Raw genomic sequence first — 15,445 nt, 5'->3', positions numbered from 1 at the left:
CTGACTCAGGGGCTTTGTACTTGCTTTTCCCACTGCTTATAACATTCCTCTCCTGACTTATGCCCTGAATTCCTTCCACTGAATCACCTCTCCAGAAATTCCTTCCAATGCTACCCTACTATAAAAACCACCCAGTGCCAGTCACCCATATTCTCTACCTTTTAACCTTTATCTTCATCGCATCTACCAAGATCTGAAACCATGTTTTCTCTGTTTTTCTTTTCCTTCAGGATGTCAACTCCCTGAGAGCAGGGCCTCCTGTTCTGTATCCCTAACATCTAAACAATTCTTAACAGTTCCACGCACAATCTTAATTTGTTGTGTGAATAAATAGAGTTGAAGATGCCCCTGCTGGTCATGCTGAGCATCTGCTGTCCTTGAATCCATCCTGATTAGGTCTACGATGAAGATACATGCCAAGAAAAAGCACAGTGTTAGAATTTTGGCCCTGATTCCTTTGTGAGAACCCTGGTGAACTATGCTGTTGTCCTTTGGGAATGTGATAGGTCCTTTAGGTGGATTGCTAAGCCCTAAATCTCTCACTAGGCGTATTTATGTAAGTTCTAAGAAGCTAGTCAACGGAAGCTCCAACAACCTTTTGTCCCACTGTACTTACATCTACCTGCTTCATCTACCTATGCTGGAAATTTTCTCACACATTCAGTTGACTTTTTCAAAACTTCATTTGCTTGAGAGTTGACCCATTTCTTCTCTATTTCATGAATGACCAATTATACTTGCTAGATATAAATTTCTTTTTTCTTCTCTCTTTTTCTTTTTCTGAAGCTCTTGTTTTGATTTCAAAATAAAGATCTGATGTTAAAGCAGGTCCCTTTTCCCCTGAGTTTCTGCTGTCTCCTTTCAACACCTGAGCAGTAGTTTCTGTTTATATACCAATTTCTGACATCTTCTTGCCTTTTGACTTAGGTTTTCCTTTTGGGCCTCTGAATAAGTCCAGTTTTAATAGCCAGAGTGTTTCAAGGAGATACCTTTTAATTTCCTTCACAATCCTTGAGTCCTTGGTAATTTCATGGGATGTTTCCTTTGAAGATTATAAAAAACTGTCTAGACTCACGAAGTATTGTGGTAACTTTGTACAATTCTCAAATTTATTAGACACACATGCAAAAAATATCAACCAAATGTGGATATTATAGCTGTTTGTAATTTTAATATCATTTCTTTCTTACAATAATACCAAGGAAAACAAGCAAATGAAAACAAAGCACCAGTATTCCTAGAGACCAATATGTGCTAGCAGCCACAGCCAGGGGTTTAGTGTTGTGTGTGTGTGTGTGTGTGTGTGTGTGTGTGTGTGTGTGTGGTGGAAAGGAGGGAAAGGAAAGAAAAAGGAGGCAGAAAACAGAAAGGTTCATGCTTTCACTTGTGCTAGGATTATAATCAATCTGTGCTAGCTGAGAAGCACCATTTGTAACCTTATAACCAAGAAAAAATTTATTTTTTGAGACAGGGTCTCACTCTATTGCCCAGGCTAGAGTGTAGTGGTGTCATCATAGCTCACTGCAACCTCAAACTCCTGGGCTCAAACCATTCTCTAAGGAGGTGAGATTATAGGCATGTGCCACCATGCCCAGCTAATTTTTTGTAGAGATGGGGTCTCGCTCATGCTCGGTGTGGGCTCAAATTCCTGGACTCAAGCGATCCTCCTGCCTTGGCCTCCCAAAGTGTTAGGATTACAGGCATGAGCCACATGCCCGGCCAGAAAAATGTTTTATCAAAAGGTTGACCAGGTACAATGGCTCATGCCTGTAATCCCAGCACTTTGGGAGGCTTAGGGGGGAGGATCACTTGAGGCCAGGAGTTTGAGACTAGCCTGGGTAACATAGTGAGACCCTGTCTCTACAAAAAAAAAAAAAAAAAAAATTTAGCCAGACATGGTAGTGTGCATCTGTAGTCCTAGATACTCTGGAGGGTGAGGTGGGAGGATGGTTTTAGCCTGGGAATTTGAGGTTGCAGTGAGCTGTGATTGTGCCTCTGCACTCCAGTGTGGGTGACAGAGTGTGATCCCATTTCTGAAAAACCAAACCAAAACAAAACAAAAGAACAAACAAAAAATGTTGATGAAGACACTAACTGCCTATATTCGGTTGAGACAAATAATCACTGCTCTTAAATGATAGCCTCTTTTTCTGGAGAAGGTCATCTGAAATTTTTATGCCTTCCAGCAAAATTTAGAAATTTCAGTGGCAGCAGTACCAGTTCCTAGGTCCTTTATGAGCCCTTTTTTAATCGTTATTTCTCTCCTAGGCTCTTGTTACCCTATGCTAAGTTGCATATGGACTCTGTCCAGAAATAAAATTTCAAGGTTATCCTCGATGATATCAGTCAAATCTTCAGAAAAATTATGACTGTGCCCTTTCGCCAGTCCTCGTCACCTCCAGACCTCTCCTGTGTCAGTAGGATCCCAGGATATTTCCCTTACCTGCTACCAAGGAATTTCTTAGGCTTAAATCCTTTATTTCTATATTTGCCCAATGTGGAAAATCTTCCTGCTCAGATTTCTCAACTGGAAGAGTTACTTGGTTCTCAGAATATGTCTACTATCACGCATCCTTCACCTCGAATTTGTCTTTTCTCAGTTTTCTCACGCTTTGTGCCTCGAGTGACCCCCACAGCTCTGAGGGCAGCTGTTATTCCCCAGGGTGGTGACGTCCTCCCCATTCCCGTGTCTGTCCATTCACGAATGAACTGAGCTACTCTGCTGATGTTCATGAAATTCAGTACCAGGGGGCTTTTGTGAAAGAGAATGCTTTTTGCAGTTTAATTCTGTAGCAGTTGTGGAATATAGCATATATATATAAATGTATGTATTTAGATAAAGATGTGGGTGATCTCTTTGCTAATTTGTTTAGTAAATAATGATATTTAATGATGCCTTCATGTGTTTTCTAATCCATTTTATTTAAATAATCTTATTGTACCTTTAATAATATTAGCTTTCCCACAGATTAGCATACTAATTTTGCTGCTATTTGGAAAGTACCTTAGTACACTGATGATTTATCTTGATGGCTATAAAACAAAGGAATACAAGATGGAATTTTTCCAATATGATTATTCTCTTAATGTGTTTTTATAAGTCCTTTTCTAATGATTTATCAAGAAAGCAATTACTTAGTTCCTTCTTTATTACTAAATTATCACATAAATTAAATTTTAGTTTAATCAAACCATTATCAAGAACTCTACATTTGTATCCTTCATTATAATTTTATAAAAGAAAGAAACATATAAAATAAAAAATGTAAGTTATGAATACATCATTGCCATAAATCATGTTGAATCATGAATTTCTCTCTTTCCATATACATTTGTTTTAATACACTATTAAATACATTATTAAACATGTATATAGCATATGTTAAAGGGCTGTAAGATTGGACCTTGAGTATTCATTTAATCTAAAAGTATGTTTTTACTTTTTCCATCGTTATTTGCTTGGTTGCTAAATCGAGGCCGCCTGCCTCATGTGGGGTATGACAGTCAGAACCTGTGCTGCTGTGATGCCATGCAAACTGAGTCTTAAAAAGCAAAACAAAGCAAAACTAAAAACTATAAATATGGAAATTGCTGAGGTTTAATTGGTAGACAGGAAACCCAGTCCTAACCATGCTAATCTGCAATTTTCAAATACGACGTAATTGATAATAGCTTAAACAGTCTAAAAACAGTCTGTAATTGGCTGCTAGGGTTTATAATGCAGCAGGCAAATGGTTTAGCACAATTAGAAGTATAGCAGGGCCATCTGCCAGGGGGATGTGTATGAAGGGAAATTTGAATCTCCATGAGGGTGGTTAAATGCCACCGGGGAGACCTAGTTACACACTGGCCACTCAGCGTCACACAGGGGAGACCATGGCCACATTATATTCTCAGGTTGATGGGCTCATTCAGCATCATCTGTGGAATTCAGATAAAAGTCAAGCAGAGATTGTGGACATTGCCCTGACCTCTCCCCACAGGAAAAAGGAACTAAATAGAAGATGGTAAGGCCCAGGGATTGGGAGAATATATAATAGAATAAGTTGGAGGGAAAAGCCTGCGTGACCTTGGAGAGTCTTTAAATCTCTCTGGGTTTTAGATTTTTCAATTGTGAAATGCCAAAGTTGAAATAAATGACTGTTAAGGTCCCTTTCAGTGCTAACATTCTATACATCTAAGATTCTGAGTGCCTGTTGGTGGAATGGGGCTGGCTATTGGAGATGAGGTTACGATGGAAAGAAAGGGGTGCCAGAAAGATTTTAGGGCTTTTCACAGATAGTGATACCTTGTTTTATGAAGAGTAAGATGTGCCTTCTGTAGAAAATATTCTGTAAATAGTTAAGGGGAAAAATTTTCAGGGATTATTATAGAGAAAAGAAAATATACTTTTGGAAAGAGAAGTGGTTCTCCATATAGAAATTAGCCAGCGAGGAAGACTGAAAGGGTTTGTCCCAGGGCAAAGGACTGGGGCCTGGGAAGGGGTCTGTACACCACACCCAGTGGGGCTTAGAAGGTGCTTGGCCCAGAAGAATATCCAGGCAGGCTTAAAAGTGGGTTGTTTTCCTTTTCCAATATTTAAAAAAGTTCTTTTACAAATCTTAATATGAGACTTCAGATATCTCTGGCATAATATTAAGTTATAAGTTAACATTTTTCTTGCCCTTGCTATTGTGGTGCAGGTAGGAAATGGCAGTGTAAACATGCTTATTTTCGTTTCTGGTTTTAGTTCTAGCCAGATGGAGAGAGCTTTAAGCCTAATGTTTATTTTGGAAACTGGGTCAATTCTTTGTGTTTGCTTTACCCCAGCTTGTAAAAAAGACTTTTTCTTTTTTTCTTTTCTTTTCTTTAATGAGCTGAGTAGCCCATGAGGAAAAACATTTTGTGGAGACCAAAGTTCAGGGTTATAGGCACCTGTTTTCATGGTTTAGTAGTTTTAGACTTATTTAATATGTTCTAGTAGTTAGAAAAAGACTGTGTGATGTGCACTTTATTCCCTGATTCTTGTTCCAAATAGATCTTGTGTCTTCTGCAAGAATGTTCTTTTATACCCATGTTTCTTTTTATGCCTTGTCACATTTTCACAAAGCCTCTTTGATTCTGTAGAGGTTGAGTTTTCCCAGAAAGCAGCAGGAATTTTTCTTGGTGGTCTATTAACTAGCCTGGACTCTTTGCAAGGATCTTGGTCTCTGAAACTGACTTGGGTCTTTGTACAACTGAAAATCATTTTACTCATTCAGCATTGTGCCAGGTGTTCTGGTGTAGGCATTGGTGTTCAAGAAATGCTACATACTTTTCAGCCCTCAATAAGCTTGTGATATGGTGAGAGTGTCAACAAAGAAAATTACTGAACCATCTCTCTCTCTCTCTCCCCCACTTTCTCTTTCTATCCCAATCCTCATCCTCATCCCAACTGTCCATCTCTGCCTCCCTCTTCATCTCATCTCTCTTTATACTGTGAGCACAGAGCTAAGACTTAGAATAGGGAATAAAGAAGTTGGGCTTGTGAGAACAAGGTCTGTGTTTGTCCTGTTCGTCATTGTGTATTTAGTGCAAAGCATTGTCTTAGTTGATAGTTGTGCTCATTGAACACGTAATGAATGAATTAGAAAAGCGTAGCCTGAGAGGGTTCAGCAAAGTTTCTAGGACAAAGAGATTTTTGACCTCAGAATACAAAATAGGTAGGTAAATGAGGCAGGACTTACATAGGTAAAGAGAACATAGTATATGCAAAAACGTGGAAATGAGATAGGTTGGCCTTTTTTGGGGAACTCCATGCATTTCACTTTGGCTCGAGTGGAAAGTAGATGTGAACAGAGAGGAAGGAAGGAACCAGGATGTCGCAGGCCTTGCATAGGTTGATAAAGAGTTTGTCTTGTATCCTAAGTGTTGTGTAATAAATAATAAGAATTCGATTCTTCATTGTGGAAGATGAATTGGAGGAGATTAAGGCTGCAGGCAGGGAAACCAGTTAGGAGGCTGTTGCGGTAATCTAGGAAGACATAAACCGAGGAGGTAGGTATATGGAGGATGGTATAGGTTTAGAGTTGGCAAACTTTATTTTTTCTGTGAAGGGCCAGATAGTAACTGTCTTAAGCTTTGTGAGCCATGAGGTCTCTGTGGCAGCTACTCACGTCTGCTGCTGTAGTGCTAAAGCAGCCGTAGACAATACACAAAGGAGTGAGCATGGCTATGTGGCAATAAAACTTCAAACAGGTGGTAGACTGGACTTGGCGTGTGGGCTGTAGTTTTATGGTTTGTGAAAAGGCTGTGGACTTTGGAATCAGACAAACCTAGGTTCAATTTTTTTTTCATTATCACATATTAGGAATTTATATCATTTATAGAAACCGTTGTCTATAAAATGGAGGTAATAGTCCCTACATTTCAGAATTATTTGGAATTTGCAAAAAGAGATTGTATGTAAATTTCCTGAAACATTTTTTGAAGTTGCTATGGGTGAATGAATAAATATGTGGGATACTGTAGAAGGAAGAGATCAAAAGGACTTGCAGATTTCTAGTAAATTCAGCTGAACATATGATGAAGTTTTTTTCTAAGCTAGGAAGAAGGTGCAGTTATTACTGGAGTAAGGTAGTTCTTTTTCCTGCAGGTTATTCAGATGGAGATGTTCATCGGGCTGTTGGAAATGTGGTTTTGGGTTCCAGAGATACGAGGCATGGAAAGATCTTTTTGGGAATACCAAGATATAGAAAGTAACTGATTTCAAGGAAGTGTAGGGTACAGTCAGAAAAGAGCTGGCCAAGAGTAGACACTTGACAAAGGAGAGCCCAGAGGGGCTAAGAAGAGAACCCAGGAAGGTAGAAAGGAAGTATGGTTCCAGAAGGAGAGTTTGTTGCTAACAAAGGATGAGAGAACTTTAAGGAGGAAGGGTGAACAGCAAGACAACTTGGGACAACAAGTCAGGAGAGATCTGGGTGGCCTCAGAAGCCATCAGTGACTTCGTATGAGTAGTTTCATTGGATGAGCAAGGGAGAGGGCCACATGGGGAGCTCATGGGGTCCAAACCATTTTTTTTCTATATGAAGAATTTTATTAGTAGCCATTAACCTTGTGGAAATAGATTATGCTAATATAGTATTTTTGTTTGCCAGTGTTTTTTTCCTAATCAACTTTCAAGTTCAACAAAACATATTTAAATTAGATTATTAGATGCATAACATATATATGGAATTTTTCTTTTGTATTATAAAATAAAAAAACCAAAATTGAGTTAGAAGATTTTATGAAATTCAACTTTATTTGAACAGATATTGTAGTCAGAGGAGAGTTTTATTTACTGATGACTACAAGATTATTAGATGACTTTCCAATAAATTTAGTTTTGGTTCTTATTAAAACATCTATTTCCCAGGACAGACTGTTACGTGGAAGGTGAAGTGGTGCTCTGCTGGAGAAAGAACAGTGGTGATTTACATGATTCTTAAATATGTGGAATCCATCCATTGATATACGATTTTAATTTTGCTCAAAATGAAATAGTTAAAAAATGTTTTTTTCACAGGTTGAAAGACTCACAAATCTATAGATAAATATATTTAGAACTTATTAAAATAAATGTCATACCAAAGGCCTTTATGCATGGATTTAAGAATTTCTTTGGTGTGCTCAGAGAGAGGATTTTATCTGGAGCAATTTCTAAGCCAGCTCCTAAGTGACTGCTTCTTACCTACTTATTTAATATTTACATAAGTTGTGATAAGTGAGTTGGGCTTCCCTGGGCTGTCAGGTGCCTGGCCTATGGTATTGGCTGAGGGCTGTGTGTGTAGGTAAGATCTTTATAAGATAAGGACTATATCCAAGTTGACTCTCAGAAAGTACTGGAGGATTTAAAAATTCTCTTTAAAGCTAGATCTATAGCTATCCTTTTAGATCCTATCGTTTTAGAAGTTGAACTTATTTTTAACAACTCCCACATCTTAATCTGTGGTCTAAATTGGGAGCCTCCCTGATTTAAAGTGTCCTGTAAGGGAAGGACACTTGAATTCATGCCCCTCGTTAGGCGTTGGCAAAGGAGGCGGGTCTAGTATTGACTCTTCTGATGAGACTTTGGTATGGGAGGCATAGACCTGTGTGTTTGCCTGTTAGTTTCCTTATAAAGGGTCCCAAAGAATCCCCTTGTAGGTGTGTTTCCCCAGGTGTGTTTCCTTCCCTTGTGAGAGCCTTGCTAGAGAATGGCAGCCCCTGTTCCCCACCCCCACACTGACACTCTAAATTCCTTCATCCCTTGACCTGTTGCTGCGTCATGCCCTAAGAACCACATCTGGATCTACTGCCTCTTTTTCTGTTCTGGTTCTGGGATTGCTGTGCACTAGCTGGAGTCAACTACACAGCGTGTGAACAGGTGCCACTAAAATACGTGATTCACAATCTTAAGAATCTTTCCTTGTTTTAGGTCTTCTCCCTCTCACGTTTTGCTGAGCAACTATTCTTGTGCAACTCTTCTATGTTTTCTTTGGCGTCTCCCAAACCTGTAACCACCCTTCTTCACTTCAGCGGAGACCTTCCTTTTACTTCTCTGAAAAAGACGAGGGTAGCTGCAGCAGATGTGCATTCCTCACACCCCGGACTCTCGCCTTACAAAGGCAGGCTGGGGAAGCACCAGGCGCAAACCATTCAGGGACTTGTAGGCCAAAGTACAGGCTTTTGTACTGAGTCAGATGGGAAGACTTTTGAGGGTTTGGGGCCAGAGTGGCATGATTTGCCTTATATCTTATAAAGAACAGTCTGGCTGCTGTGTGGAAAATACACTGTGAGGGGTCAAGGAAGGAAGAAGAGGGCAGATGGGTTCATAGTCAAGGTGAGAGATGGTGGTGGTGGTAGTTAGAAATGGTTAGATTCTGGACATATGGTTTGGACCAACAGAATATGAGGATATGAGAGAAAGAGTCAGAGTTTACTTTAAGGCTTTTGGTGCAAGCAACTGCCATGCTAAGTTCGGGATGGTCATTTGTTGTGTCCAGCGGGCAGTTACATATATGAGTCTAGAGTTGAGTGAAGTTGTCTAGGGCATGGACATAGATTTGCTTTGTAGCTTGATGTTTTTTCCTCCAGTTGTTTGCCCTTCTTTCTTCTCTGTTGTCCATCAAACTCTCCATTTCTCTACTCTTTCTCATCAGCCCATAAACATGCTCATGTCTCTTCAGTCCTAAAACAATATACATATGTGAATAAACACTCGACCGTGCATTGTCTTTGCCTCATTATCTATCAGTTCTCCCCCTCCCCCCACCTTTTTATTTTTGAGACAGAGTCTCACTCTGTTGCCCTGACTAGAGTGAGTGCCATGGCGTTAGCCTAGCTCACAGCAACCTCAAGCTCCTGAGCTCAAGTGATCCTACTGCCTCAGCCTCCTGAGTAGCTGGGACTACAGGCATGTGCCACCATGCCCGGCTAATTTTTTCTATATATTTTTAGTTGTCCAGATAATTTCTTTCTATTTTTTTTTTTTAGTAGAGATGGGGGTCTCGCTCTTGCTCAGGCTGGTCTTGAACTCCTGAGCTCAAACAATCCGCCCACCTTGGCCTCCCAGAGTGCTAGGATTACAGGCGTGAGCCACCGCGCCTGGCCAGTTCATCCCCTTTTGAGCTTCCTAAAGCCTGTGTCTTCCCTTCCTTATCTCCATTTACTCCCTGTGGAAGTCGGCTTCTTCCCCTGTCCTACCACTCAGAGTACATTTGCTAGGCTTCATAGACTCTCTTTCATCCTATAGAGACACTTCTTTGGCTTCTTCGGTGTTTTTCCCTTTCTGGTTTTCCACCCACCTCTCTTGCTATTTCTTCTCTGTTTGCTTTGCTGAATCATGTTACTTTGTCTCTCTCTTAAATATTGAAAACTGTGATATTGGAAACAAATTATTGAAAGATCAAGGGCAGCTCTCCTAATAGACTAGGAAGTTTCTTCCAAAAGGAGTGATTTAGTGGGAGGCAGCCAACTCCCAGATATCTCCTTGATCACTTTGCTTGATAGTCCCACCATTAGAAATCCTACTTTGTGTGTCCTTGACTGCAGAAAGCTCCTCTGAGTGCTATTTTTTTTTTCCTCTAAAAGATATACATCTCCAGCCCCTATTATTAAATAGCATAACCAGCATGGACTGAGTTTCAAACTAGCTCACTGTCACGATGAAGAGAAAAGAGGTGCTGAGATTTCAGAGGAGGGTGGAGAAAACATTTGGAGCATGGGGTGCTGCTCAACAGGCAGGGGTGGGAAGGAGCTAAGGCAACGGTGCCAAAGGAAAGAGATTCTTTAAGGACTCCTTTTTCTTCTTAGCTCTGTGGTGGGAAAATAATCAAGGATTGTTAATTCATACCACCTTTTCCCTGGTTCACTGCCATGAGACCTTTATTTCTCCAATCTGTCTTAAGTGTCCCTGTCACTCTATACCTCATTATTCCTTTATTATGGTCTATAATTATAGTCTTTAATTGCTTGTCTCTCCAGCTAAAATGGGAGCCTCAAAGGCAGGGAGTTCCTAATTCAACTCCGAATCCCTAGCGTAACAGGAGCATAGTAGCTGCTCAATAAATTCTTCTTGGAGAAATGAATGTATTTGGATATTCCATGTTGGAAAACTTGCAAACTCAGAGCAAAGTAAAACCACACTAGTTCTCCAGACCTAAGTACTTTGGTGGTGTGCTTAAATTTTTATATAATAAAATGTAGATGCATGAACATATGGCTGACTCTGTAACAGAGCTAACTCAGTTTGTGACGCCCCCCGCCCTCCCACTTTTCCACCTTTCAGAGTGCCCTTGACTGCGGTATCTGTCCCATGGTTGCACTGGCTACTCTGTCTGTCACATTACAGAGTTCTGCATGGGAAGCCAGATCTACTTCTTTGCTGCTTTTGGATTTCCCCTCAACCTAGTTCAAGTTTCTTTTGTTACCTCCTATAGTTCCTTCTATTCTGCCCACCTATGTTTCACAGCCCCCCACCCCCATGTTTTCTGGGAAAAGAGCTAAAATTTTAACAGTAAAAACAAAACACAACAAGAACCAAAAAAGCCATTTGCTGTCTCAAGGGCCTGGCACTTACAAAGGAAATCTATGCTTTCAAGATTATTGTTTTGGCTATGGGCTTTAAAAACGTCCAATTTGAAACTGAAAGCTAAGCTGCTTTCTTTGTTCTCAACTGTACCCATATTCCTCTTGAAGAGTGACTGCCCCGGTTTCCATGGGAGGGCAGCAGAGGGGCTGCTAGGAAGAACTAGGAATTAGAGGGGTGGGAAGTGCTCTGCGTGTATGTGTTTCTCATGCTCACTCATGACTGAGTCCTGGCATAAATGAATTTGCCATACTCCCCATCTGCCTGTGTTTATTGGCTATAAAAGAGAACACCTGGGAATTTAAATGGTTTGGAAGCAACTGTCTATACCATAGGCAGAAATTGATGATGAAGATTCTCTTCTATAGAGGACAACACAAGGTCAGGACTGTTTCAACTTAGATCAGAAGCACAAATATCTGTTTTTGTTGTTGTTGTTGTTTGCTAAAGAGACAAAACCATATAAATGTATTTTAGAGAAATGTGCATCTTGAAAAAAGTGTGTCCATTCACCCAAGGGGAGATTTCAGTGGCTTCTGATATTTGACCAAAGCCATCCTGTGCTATGTGATTCTAACTGCTAATTTAGTCATTAGAGAGAAATTTCCAGGCAAAAAAGGGTGACTGTAATGGGTCACCCCAGGCAAGACAGAGCTGAGATGAACAGGAAGGAGCTCAGGGCCTACGGAAGAAGGGAAAAAAATCTCAAATATTTTTCCAAACCCTGGTTCTCCTGCTTTCTTTTTTACTTAATCTGTGTGGTAATTCAGATTACTCGTGTATTTTTTTTTTTTTTTTTTTTTTTGAGACAGAGTCTCCCTTTGCTGCCCGGCCTAGAGTGAGTGCTGTGGCGTCAGCCTAGCTCACAGCAACCTCAAACTCCTGGGCTGAAGCGATCCTTCTGCCTCAGCCTCCCAAGTAGCTGGAACTACAGGCATGCGCCACCATGCCCGGCTAATTTTTATATATATATATATTTTTAGTTGTCCAGATCATTTCTTTCTATTTTTTAGTAGAGACGGGGTCTTGCTTTTGCTCAGGCTGGTCTCGAACTCCTGACCTGAGCGATCCACCCGCCTCAGCCTCCCAGAGTGCTAGGATTACAGGCGTGAGCCACCGCGCCTGGCCACTTGTGTATTTTTTTAAAAATTAATTTTTAGACTAAAGTAATATATGTATATGGTTTAAAGAGCCAAATAGTGCTATAAGGTTCATTTTGAAAAACAGAAATACCCTGTTCTCCATGCCTTTCCCATTTCCCAGGGATTACTTTCTAATTATTTTCTAACAATTTTCATTTTTTTGATGGTATTTATCTTTTTATCTCTAACGTGATTATTGGAGATAATTTTCAATTTTAGTCATTATCCATTGATTTCTATCTTTGGACGATGAAAATTTAATTCTCTTTCCTGTCCTCTACCCTTTAACTACCACTGTGTGTGTGTGTGTGTGTGTGTGTGTGTGTATGTGTGTGTTTGTGTGTATGTATGCATTTTCCAAAATTCTCTCTTCTCAATACATTTAGATTGTAATTTTGATTAAATCAATAGCTGTTTTCATTATCATGACTATGCAAACACTATTTACAACTGAGGCATGTGGTATACTGTGATTATTTTCCTACACAATGTTCAGTTTTCTCTAGGGTAATGATTGTCATTAAAATTTTTTCTTAGTTTTTCATGTGCTTCTTTTTAATTCATTACCAAACTCTGTTCCCTTGAGTAACTCTAATTTTAATATGCTCACATCAAGTAGTCATGACTTCTCATCTTTGGAGGAATCTTTCTTAGAGACTTCTGACTTACTATAGCCTGGAGTGGTCTATAGGCCTGACTCACAGCTCTTAGCCTGGTATCTTCCTTCATCTGTGATCTTCAGGAACCCCTTTGCCTTTCTGTTTTGTGCAATATTTATTTATTACATCTTTTTTGAAGGAACACTTCTTACGGTAGCCACCAGAGAAAGGATGCATAAAAGATATTTTTTTTTGAGATTGTACATGTTTGAAAATATTTTTCATTTATTCTTACACTTAATTGATAGCTTGTTTGGGTAGAGATTTAAAGGTTAGAAATAATTCTGTGGTAGAATTTTCAGGCATTTCTCTTTTGTTTTTGATTTTCAATGGAAGTGTTCAGAAGACTGATTTTGAGTCTTGATTCATATAAATGATATGTTTTTCTTTCCTCTTCTTCTCTGGAAGCCTTTAGAATCTTCTTTTGGTTCCCACTATTATGAAATACTATAACAATGTGTCTTTCCGTGGATTTGTTTTTAACTACTCTTCAAGGCTCTCAGTGAGTGTGTTTCATCATTTGGAAATACCTGTTTTTCACTCCTGAGATATTTTCTTGAGTTATTTTGTTGATGAATTACTCCTGTTTTCCCCCGTTTCTTGAAATTGTTATTATTTGGATATTGGATCTCCTGGATTGGTTTTCTTTTCTAGCTTTTTTAATCCCCTTTCTACAATTTGCTATGATTTCATCTTTTTTCACTCTGTAGTCTAGAAACTTTCCTATACCTCATTTTCTAATCCTTCTATTGAGTTTTTATTCCTGCTGGCCTGTGTTAATTTCCAAGAGCTCTTGCATTTTCTCTGTGTTCTTCTTATAACATCCTGTTTTTGCTTCATGAGTGCAAAATCACTGAGGATATAACATAGTAATATACAGTTTTCATATCCCCCACATAGTCTGTTTCCTTAAAAATGATTTTTTGTTTGTTGGTTTTGGTCTCTGTTCCTCACATTAGAGGCTTTATTCAGATGCCTGGGAATCTTGGCTGGCTGTTTATGGCTGGACTTGTGACTGTGGCCTTAATGTAGGGAGATCTAATTGGGTTATTTTATGGGACATCCTCAACATCAGTATTTTTAGGTCTTTTTTATTGGGCTGCCAATTTCCTCAGAGAGGAATTTTCCAGTTTCCAGCCTGGAGAATATAACCCTTGAAGACAATTTTCTGGAAGTTCAGTGGGGAATAGAGCTGAGGTTTTGACATTCTTTGTGTAAACTTTCACGTAGCCCCCTGATTTCAGCTTGAAACCCCTACTTTCTGTTGTTTCTGCAGTGCAGGGACTCTCCCAGTCTTCTGCTGAGGTGGGGGAAATCAACTAGCTCCGTGGAATTAGAGAGGGCATTTGGGAAGGAGGAGCCATCCATCTGCTTCTTAAACAGACTTTCAGTACATCCTCCAGTTTCAGCCCCACCTTTGCCCTCTCACTTCCAGGGCTACCTGGTGGTGGCAATTCCTGGGATATTTGGCAGTTGTGTAGTGCAAATCAGGTTGTTAATTGGCTTTCCATTTTGCTGATTTAAGATTCAGCTTTCTTGAAACTACTAAGATTGTCCTATGATTTCCAGCTTCCAAAATTTTGTTTAGATTGTGTGTTCTACTATTCTTTTTATCCTTATGGTTTTATGGCGTTAGACTATCCATTTACTGTTATTTTGTGGGATTTTGAGAGGAAAGAGAGATACATACATGTTGCTAGTCCTCTATCTTCGGCTGAGTCTGTCTGTCTTTTTGCCTGGTTCTGTTAGTTCTACTGGTTCTTGCTTCTTTATCATTTGTTTATTATTCAGAGTTATACACCTCTTGATCAAAACATTCCCGCTGATATTTACCATTTGTCTCAGGCTTCTTGTCAGTGGACAATATCCCAACCTTGCTAAACCCATCAGGGGCTCATTGCTTTAATATCTGTCTCCTCTGTAAGTCTACTGCACTGTCTGCTTGGCTTCTCAGCTATTCTGCATGGTCCCTGCTCTCTGGAAGCCCTGTGCTGTTATACACAACCTCTGCTTGAATCATTCTCTCTGTGTTCATTAGCTCTGGGCTTTGTCTGATACTACACCATTCCTCAAGCCCATCTCCAGCACAGCATCTTTCCCCAATCCCTTAAATACATGGAGTAGCTCTGCAAAAATGATCAAACACTCTGTGTCATTAATTAGGTAGGTTCAGTCAGGAGTTTAACCTTTTCATATAGGGTTATACTTTAGATTTAAAGGAAAGCATGAGATTTACCGGCATCATGAATAAAAGGTAGATCCAAATATCTTCAATTTCTTAAAGTCAAGGTTCTGTTACACTCTTTGCACTAGAAATGGTCAGCAATAAAGGAGTGGAAGGAACAACCACTCTCAGTACTATGGGCTAAATTGAAATCAATGGGGATAAAACTCCTCTTTTATCGGCCTTTAATAAACAGCATTCTATAGTTCATAGGGAATTCAGCACAATACTATTTGGATTTTCTTTTTTTTTTTTTTTTTATTTCAGCAAATTATGGGTGTACATACGTTTAGGTTACGTGTGTTGCCCTTGGTTCCCCCCCCACCGAAGTCCGTGTTTCAAATATGTCCAT

General features: G+C 39.7%; 1 protein-coding gene across 2 annotated transcripts in view; it reads left to right on the top strand.

The window, feature by feature from the left end:
- KCNH5 (potassium channel, voltage gated eag related subfamily H, member 5) overlaps positions 1-15,445 on the top strand; it is a 314,011-nt gene that overhangs the window by 112,701 nt on the left and 185,865 nt on the right. The window lies entirely within an intron of this gene.

Source organism: Propithecus coquereli, unplaced genomic scaffold (genome assembly GCF_000956105.1).
Source record: "Propithecus coquereli isolate 6110/MARCELLA unplaced genomic scaffold, Pcoq_1.0 Scaffold5, whole genome shotgun sequence".
NCBI lineage: Eukaryota > Metazoa > Chordata > Mammalia > Primates > Indriidae > Propithecus > Propithecus coquereli.
This window is presented reverse-complemented; position numbering and strand designations above follow the sequence as displayed.